At 47.6% G+C, this 9149-nt stretch overlaps 2 non-coding genes across 2 annotated transcripts; both read right to left on the reverse strand.

Annotated features, from left to right (window-relative positions):
• Window positions 1-228: 228 nt before the first annotated feature.
• Window positions 229-301, reverse strand: Trnaa-ggc (transfer RNA alanine (anticodon GGC)). Its single transcript has one exon. It is a non-coding gene; the product is annotated as a tRNA-Ala (tRNA).
• Window positions 302-2055: 1754 nt separating this feature from the next.
• On the reverse strand, window positions 2056-2128 carry Trnaa-ggc (transfer RNA alanine (anticodon GGC)). Its single transcript has one exon. It is a non-coding gene; the product is annotated as a tRNA-Ala (tRNA).
• Window positions 2129-9149: the final 7021 nt, after the last annotated feature.

Here is a 9149-nt window from a genome sequence, read left to right on the forward strand (position 1 = left end):
TGGTCGACCAGCGTTAAACCCTCTTGAGCTTCCTATTGCACCAACAGTGCAGAACAGAGGCCCTCGCTGTGCATGTAGCGAATCAGAATAGGACAAGAGGGGCTCGTTGAAATTAACAAAGCAATAACCGTGCGGAGTCAAGAAAACCTCGGAAAGCAAAGGGGAAGACGTGGTAGGGTATTGAAACAGATCAAGAATTTGGAAAGAAAGAAAGTGAAAAAAAAAATGCCCGCCAGGTGGGATCCGAACCCATGACCTCCAGAATGCCGGTCTGGTGCAATAACCACTATGCTACCGGCGGGGTGATTTTCTCCTTCACAGTCTGGGGTATTTATGTTTAGGTATTTTTGTTTCCTGTGCTTGGGGATGGTAGCCAGCGCCGCTCAGACTATTCGGGGTGAAGGGGACCTCCTTTTTAACCCCCGGGCATTGACTCGATTGTCTACGACATGTCGAGACTGGTTAACCAGCGTTGAACCCTCTTAAGCTTCCTATGGCAACAAGACTGCCAGAACAGAGGCCCTCGCTATGCATGTAGCGAATCAGAATAGGAAATGAGGGGCTCGTTGAAAATAACAAAGAAATAGGAGTTGGCAGTCAAGAAAACCTCGGAAAGCAAAAGGGAGGACATGGTAGGTTATTGAAACAGATAAAGAATTTTGAAAGAAAGAAAGAAAGTGAAGAAAAAATGCCCGCCAGGTGGGATCCGAACCCACGACCTCCAGAATTCCGGTTTGGTGAGATGACCACTACGCTACCGGCGGGGCGATTTTCTTCTTCACTGTCTGGTTTATTTATGTTTAGCTATTTTTGTTTCCTTTGGTTGTGGGTGGTAGCCAGCGCCACTCGGACTACTCGGGATGAACCCCTGGGGCATGACTCGAGTGTCTACGACATGTAGAGAGTGGTCGACCAGCGTTTAACCATGTTAAGCTTCCTATGGCACCAAGACTGCCAGAACAGAGGCCCTCGCTATGCATGTAGCAAATCAGAATAGGAAACGAGGGGCTCGTTGAAATTAACAAAGAAACAAGAGTTGCCAGTCAAGAAAACCTCGGAAAGCAAACGGGAGGGCGTGGTAGGTCATTGAAACAAATAAACAATTTGGAAAGAAAGAATAAAAGTGAAGAAAAAATGCCCTGCTGGTGGGATCCGAACAGACGACCTCCAGAATGCCGGTCTGTTGCGATAACCACTACGCTACCGTCCGGCGATTTTCTCGTTCACTGTTTGGGGTATTTATGTTTAGGTATTTTTGTTTCCTGTGCTTGGGGGTGGTAGCCACCGGCACACGGACTACTCGGGGTGTAAGGGACCTGCTTTTTAACCCCCGGGCCGTGCCTCGAGTGCCTACGACATGTCGAGAGTGGTCGACCAGCGTTGAACCCTCTTAAGTTTCCTATTGCACCAAGACTGCCCGAACAGAGGCCCTGGCTATGCATGTAGCGAATCAGAATAAGAAATGATGGGCTGGTTGAAAATAACAAAGAAATAACAGTTGGCAGTCAAGAAAAAATCGGAAGCCAAAGGGGAAGATGTGGTAGGTTATTGAAACAGATCAAGAAGTTGGAAAGAGAGAAAGTGAAGAAAAAAATGCCCGCCAGGTTGGATCTGAACCCACGACCTCCAGAATGCCGGTCTGGTGCGATAACCACTACGCTACCGTCGGGGCGATTTTCTCATTCACAGTCTGGGGTATTTATGTTTAGGTATTTTGTTTCCTGTGCTTGGGGGTGCTAGCCAGCGCAACTCGGACTACTCGGGGTGAAGGGGACCTTCTTTTTAACCCCCGGGCCGTGACTCGAGTGTTTACTACATGTCGAGACTGGTTGACCAGCGTTGAACCCTCTTCAGCTTCCTATGGCACCAAGACTGCCACAAGAGAGGCCCTCGCTATACATGTAGCGAATCAGAATAGGGAATGAGGGGCTCGTTGAAAATAACAAAGAAATAACAGTTGGCAGTCAAGAAAAAATCGGAAGCCAAAGGGGAAGATTTGGTAGGTTATTGAAACAGGTCAAGAAGTTGGAAAGAGAGAAAGTGAAGAAAAAAATGCCCGCCAGGTGGGATCTGAACCCACGACCTCCAGAATGCCGGTCTGGTGCGATAACCACTACGCTACCGGTGGGACGATTTCCTCCTTCACAGTCTGGTTTATTTAGGTTTAGGTATTTTCGTTTCCTGTGGTTAGGTGTGGTACCCAGCGCCAATCGGTCTACTCGGTGTGAACGGGACCTTCTTTTTAACCCCTGGGCCGTGACTCGAGTGTCTACGACATGTCGAGAGTGGTCGATCAGCGTTAAACCCTCTTAAACTACCTATGGCACCAAGATTGCCAGAATATAGGCCCTCGCTATGCATGTAGCGAATCAGAGTAGGAAATGAGGGGCTCGTTGAAAATAACAAAAAAATAAGAGTTGGCAGTGAAGAAAACCTCGGAAAGCAAAGGGGAGGACGTGGTAAGTCATTGGAAAAGTTAAGAATTAGGAATTAAAGAATGAAAGTGAAGAAAAAATGCCCTGCAGGTGGGAACCGAACCCACGACCTCCAGAATGCAGATCTGGTGCGATAACCACTGTGCTACCGGCGGGGTGATTTTCTCCTTCACAGTCTGGGGTATTTATGTTTAGGTATTTTTGTTTCCTGTGCTTGGGGGTGGTAGCCAGCGCCACTCGGACTGCTCGGGGTGAAGGGGACCTGCTTTTTAACCCCCGGGCCGTTACTCGAGCGTCTACGACATGTCAAGAGGGGTCGACCAGCGTTGAACCCTCTTAAGCTTCCTATTGCACCAAGACTGCCAGAACAGAGGCCCTCGCTATGCATGTAGCGAATCAAAATAGGAAATGAGGGGCTCGTTGAAAATCACAAAGAAATAAGAGTTGCCAGTCAAGAAAACCTCAGAAAGCAAAGGGGAGGACATGGTAGGTCATTGAAACAGATAAAGAATTTTGAAAGAAAGAAAGAAAGTGAAGAAAAAATGCTCGCCAGGTGGGATCCGAACCCACGACCTCCAGAATCCCGGTCTGGTGAGATAACCACTACGCTACCGGCGGGGTGATTTTCTTCTTCACTGTCTGGTTTATTTATGTTTAGCTATTTTAGTTTCCTTTGGTTTGGGGCAGTAGCCAGCGCCACTCGGACTACTCGGGATGAAGGGGACCTTTTTTTTAACCCCTGGGGCATGACTCGAGTGTCTACATGTAGAGAGTGGTCGATCAGCGTTAAACCCTCTTAAACTACCTATGGCACCAAGATTGCCAGAATATAGGCCCTCGCTATGCATGTAGCGAATCAGAGTAGGAAATGAGGGGCTCGTTGAAAATAACAAAGAAATAAGAGTTGGCAGTGAAGAAAACCTCGGAAAGCAAAGGGGAGGACGTGGTAGGTCATTGGAAAAGATAAAGAATTGGGAATTAAAGAATGAAAGTGAAGAAAAAATGCCCTGCAGGTGGGAACCGAACCCACGACCTCCAGAATGCAGGTCTGGTGCGATAACCACTGTGCTACCGGCGGGGTGATTTTCTCCGTCACAGTGTGGGGTATTTATGTTTAGGTATTTTTGTTTCCTGTGCTTGGGGGTGGTAGCCAGCGCCACTCGGACTGCTCGGGGTGAAGGGGACCTGCTTTTTAACCCCCGGGCCGTTACTCGAGTGTCTACGACATGTCAAGAGGGGTCGACCAGCGTTGAACCCTCTTAAGCTTTCTATTGCACCAAGACTGCCAGAACAGAGGCCCTCGCTATGCATGTAGCGAATCAAAATAGGAAATGAGGGGCTCATTGAAAATCACAAAGAAATAAGAGTTGCCAGTCAAGAAAACCTCGGAATGCAAAGGGGAGGACGTGGTAGGTCATTGAAACAGATAAAGAGTTTTTAAAGAAAGAAAGAAAGTGAAGAAAAATGCCCGCCAGGTGGGATCAGAACCCACGACCTCCAGAATTCTGGTCTGGTGAGATAACCACTACGCTACCGGCGGGGCGATTTTCTTCTTCACTGTCTGGTTTATTTATGTTTAGCTTTTTTTGTTTCCTTTGGTTTGGGGCGGTAGCGAGCGCCACTCAGACTACTCGGGATGAAGGGGACCTTCTTTTTAACCCCTGGGCCGTGATCTGAGTATCTACGACATGTCGAGAGTGGTCGACCAGCGTAGAACCCTCTTAGGCTTCCTGTGGCAACAAGACTGCCAGAACAGAGGCCCTCGCTATGCATGTGGCGAATCAGAATAGGAAATGAGGGGCTCGTTGAAAATAACAAAGAAATAAGAGTTGGCAGTCAAGAAAATCTCGGAAAGCAAAAGGGAGGACATGGTAGGTTATTGAAACAGATAAAGAATTTTGAAAGAAAGAAAGAAAGTGAAGAAAAAATGCTCCCCAGGTGGGATCCCAACCCACGACCTCCAGAATTCCGGTCTGGTGTGATAACCACTACGCTACCGGCGGGGCGATTTTCTTCTTCACTGTCTGGTTTATTTATGTTTAGCTATTTTTGTTTCCTTTGGTTTGGGGCAGTAGCCAGCGCCACTCGGACTACTCGGGATGAAGGGGACCTTTTTTTTAACCCCTGGGGCATGACTCGAGTGTCTACGACATGTAGAGAGTGGTCGACCAGCGTTGAACCCTTTTAAGCTTCCTATTGCACCAAGACTGCCAGAACAGAGGCCCTCGCTATGCATGTAGCGAATCAGAATAGGAAATGAGGGGCTCGTTGAAAATCACAAAGAAATAAGAGTTGCCAGTCAATAAAACCTCGGAAAGCAAAGGGGAGGACGTGGTAGGTCATTGAAACAGAAAATAATTTGGAAAGAAAGATAAAAAGTGAATAAAAAATGCCCGCCAGGTGGGATCCGAGCCCACCACCTCCAGAATGCAGGTCTGGTGCGATAACCACTGCGCTACCGACGGGGCGATTTTCTTCTTCACTGTCTGGTTTATTTATGTTTAGCTTTTTTTGTTTCCTTTGGTTTGGGGCGGTAGCGAGCGCCACTCAGACTACTCGGGATGAAGGGGACCTTCTTTTTAACCCCTGGGCCGTGATCTGAGTATCTACGACATGTCGAGAGTGGTCGACCAGCGTAGAACCCTCTTAGGCTTCCTGTGGCAACAAGACTGCCAGAACAGAGGCCCTCGCTATGCATGTGGCGAATCAGAATAGGAAATGAGGGGCTCGTTGAAAATAACAAAGAAATAAGAGTTGGCAGTCAAGAAAATCTCGGAAAGCAAAAGGGAGGACATGGTAGGTTATTGAAACAGATAAAGAATTTTGAAAGAAAGAAAGAAAGTGAATAAAAAATGCTTGCCAGGTAGGATCCGAACCCACAACCTCCAGAATTCCGGTCTGGTGTGATAACCACTACGCTACCGGCGGGGCGATTTTCTTCTTCACTGTCTGGTTTATTTATGTTTAGCTATTTTTGTTTCCTTTGGTTTGGGGCAGTAGCCAGCGCCACTCGGACTACTCGGGATGAAGGGGACCTTTTTTTTAACCCCTGGGGCATGACTCGAGTGTCTACGACATGTAGAGAGTGGTCGACCAGCGTTTAACCATGTTAAGCTTCCTATGGCACCAAGACTGCCAGAACAGAGGCCCTCGCTATGCATGTAGCGAATCAGAATAGGAAACGAGGGGCTCGTTGAAAATAACAAAGAAACTAGAGTTGTCAGTCAAGAAAACCTCGGAAAGCAAACGGGAGGACGTGGTAGGTTATTGAAACAAATAAACAATTTGGAAAGAAAGAATAAAAGTGAAGAAAAAATGCCCTGCAGGTGGGATCCGAACCCACAACCTCCAGAATGCAGGTCTGGTGCGATAACCACTGCGCTACCGACGGGGTCATTTTCTCCTTCACAGCCTGGGGTATTTGTGTTTAGGTATTTTTGTTTCCTGTGCTTGGGGGTGGTAGCCAGCGCCACTCGAACTATTGGGGGTGAAGATGACCTTCCTTTTAACCCCCGGGCCGGGGCTCGAGTGTATGCGACTTGTTGATACTGGTTGACCAGATTGAACCCTCTTAAGCTACCTATGGCAACAAGACTGCCAGAACAAACGCCCTTGTTATATATGTAGCGAATCAGAAAAGGAACTGAGGGGCTCGTTGAAAATAACAAAGAAATAAGGGTTGGCAGTCAAGAAAACCTTGGAAAGCAAAAGGGAGGACGTGGTAGATTATTGAAACAAAAAAGAAATTTGGAAAGAAAGAAAGAAAGTGAAGAAAAAATGTCCGCCAGGTGGGATCCGAACCCACGAGCTCCAGAATACCGGTCTGGTGAGATAACCACTACGCTACCGGCGGGGCGATTTTCTCCTTCACTGTCTGGTTTATTTATGTTTAGCTATTTTTGTTTCCTTTGGTTTGGGGCAGTAGCCAGCGCCACTCGGACTACTTGGGGTGAAGGGGACCTTCTTTTTAACCCCTGGGGCATGACTCGAGTGTCTACGACATGTAGAGCGTGGTCGACCAGCGTTTAACCATGTTAAGCTTCCTATGGCACCAAGACTGCCAGAACAGAGGTCCTCGCTATGCATGTAGAGAATCAGAATAGGAAACGAGGGGCTCGTTGAAAATAACAAAGAAACAAGAGTTGCCAGTCAAGAAAACCTCGGAAAGCAAACGGGAGGACGTGGTAGGTCATTGAAACAGAAAAGGAATTTGGAAAGAAAGAAAGAAAGTGAAGGAAAAATTGCCTCCAGGTGGGATCCGAACAGACGACCTCCAGAATGCCGGTCTGGGGCGATAACCACTGTGCTACCGGCTGGGTGATTTTCTCCTTCACAGTCTGGGGTATTTATGTTTAGGTATTTTTGTTTCCTGTGCTTGGGGGTGGTAGCCAGCGCCACTCGGACTGCTCGGGGTGAAGGGGACCTGTATTTTAACCCCCGGGCCGTTACTCGAGTGTCTATGACATGTCAAGAGTGGTCGACCAGCGTTGAACCCTCTTAAGCTTCCTATTGCACCAAGACTGCCAGAACAGAGGCCCTCGGTATGCATGTAGCGAATCAAAATAGGAAATGAGGGGCTCGTTGAAAACAACAAAGAAATAGCAGTTGGTAGTCAAGAAAACCTCGGAAAGCAAAGGGGAAGACGTGGTAGGTTATTGAAACAGATCAAGAATTTGGAAAGAAATTAAGTGAAGAATAAATGCTCGCCAGGTGGGATCCGAACCCACGACCTCCAGAATTCCGGTCTGGTGAGATAACCACTACGCTACCGGCGGGGTGATTTTCTTCTTCACTGTCTGGTTTATTTATGTTTAGCTATTTTAGTTTCCTTTGGTTTGGGGCAGTAGCCAGCGCCACTCGGACTACTCGGTGTGAACGGGACCTTCTTTTTAACCCCTGGGCCGTGACTCGAGTGTCTACGACATGTCGAGAGTGGTCGATCAGCGTTAAACCCTCTTAAACTACCTATGGCACCAAGATTGCCAGAATATAGGCCCTCGCTATGCATGTAGCGAATCAGAGTAGGAAATGAGGGGCTCGTTGAAAATAACAAAAAAATAAGAGTTGGCAGTGAAGAAAACCTCGGAAAGCAAAGGGGAGGACGTGGTAGGTCATTGGAAAAGATAAAGAATTAGGAATTAAAGAATGAAAGTGAAGAAAAAATGCCCTGCAGGTGGGAACCGAACCCACGACCTCCAGAATGCAGATCTGGTGCGATAACCACTGTGCTACCGGCGGGGTGATTTTCTCCTTCACAGTCTGGGGTATTTATGTTTAGGTATTTTTGTTTCCTGTGCTTGGGGGTGGTAGCCAGCGCCACTCGGACTGCTCGGGGTGAAGGGGACCTGCTTTTTAACCCCCGGGCCGTTACTCGAGCGTCTACGACATGTCAAGAGGGGTCGACCAGCGTTGAACCCTCTTAAGCTTCCTATTGCACCAAGACTGCCAGAACAGAGGCCCTCGCTATGCATGTAGCGAATCAAAATAGGAAATGAGGGGCTCGTTGAAAATCACAAAGAAATAAGAGTTGCCAGTCAAGAAAACCTCAGAAAGCAAAGGGGAGGACATGGTAGGTCATTGAAACAGATAAAGAATTTTGAAAGAAAGAAAGAAAGTGAAGAAAAAATGCTCGCCAGGTGGGATCCGAACCCACGACCTCCAGAATTCCGGTCTGGTGAGATAACCACTACGCTACCGGCGGGGTGATTTTCTTCTTCACTGTCTGGTTTATTTATGTTTAGCTATTTTAGTTTCCTTTGGTTTGGGGCAGTAGCCAGCGCCACTCGGACTACTCGGGATGAAGGGGACCTTTTTTTTAACCCCTGGGGCATGACTCGAGTGTCTACATGTAGAGAGTGGTCGATCAGCGTTAAACCCTCTTAAACTACCTATGGCACCAAGATTGCCAGAATATAGGCCCTCGCTATGCATGTAGCGAATCAGAGTAGGAAATGAGGGGCTCGTTGAAAATAACAAAGAAATAAGAGTTGGCTGTGAAGAAAACCTCGGAAAGCAAAGGGGAGGACGTGGTAGGTCATTGGAAAAGATAAAGAATTGGGAATTAAAGAATGAAAGTGAAGAAAAAATGCCCTGCAGGTGGGAACCGAACCCACGACCTCCAGAATGCAGGTCTGGTGCGATAACCACTGTGCTACCGGCGGGGTGATTTTCTCCGTCACAGTGTGGGGTATTTATGTTTAGGTATTTTTGTTTCCTGTGCTTGGGGGTGGTAGCCAGCGCCACTCGGACTGCTCGGGGTGAAGGGGACCTGCTTTTTAACCCCCGGGCCGTTACTCGAGTGTCTACGACATGTCAAGAGGGGTCGACCAGCGTTGAACCCTCTTAAGCTTTCTATTGCACCAAGACTGTTAGAACAGAGGCCCTCGCTATGCATGTAGCGAATCAAAATAGGAAATGAGGGGCTCATTGAAAATCACAAAGAAATAAGAGTTGCCAGTCAAGAAAACCTCGGAATGCAAAGGGGAGGACGTGGTAGGTCATTGAAACAGATAAAGAGTTTTTAAAGAAAGAAAGAAAGTGAAGAAAAATGCCCGCCAGGTGGGATCAGAACCCACGACCTCCAGAATTCTGGTCTGGTGAGATAACCACTACGCTACCGGCGGGGCGATTTTCTTCTTCACTGTCTGGTTTATTTATGTTTAGCTTTTTTTGTTTCCTTTGGTTTGGGGCGGTAGCGAGCGCCACTCAGACTAC

Source organism: Haemaphysalis longicornis, unplaced genomic scaffold (assembly GCF_048455015.1).
Source record: "Haemaphysalis longicornis isolate Haplotype H1 unplaced genomic scaffold, Haemaphysalis longicornis Haplotype H1 scaffold_5, whole genome shotgun sequence".
Lineage (NCBI taxonomy): Eukaryota > Metazoa > Arthropoda > Arachnida > Ixodida > Ixodidae > Haemaphysalis > Haemaphysalis longicornis.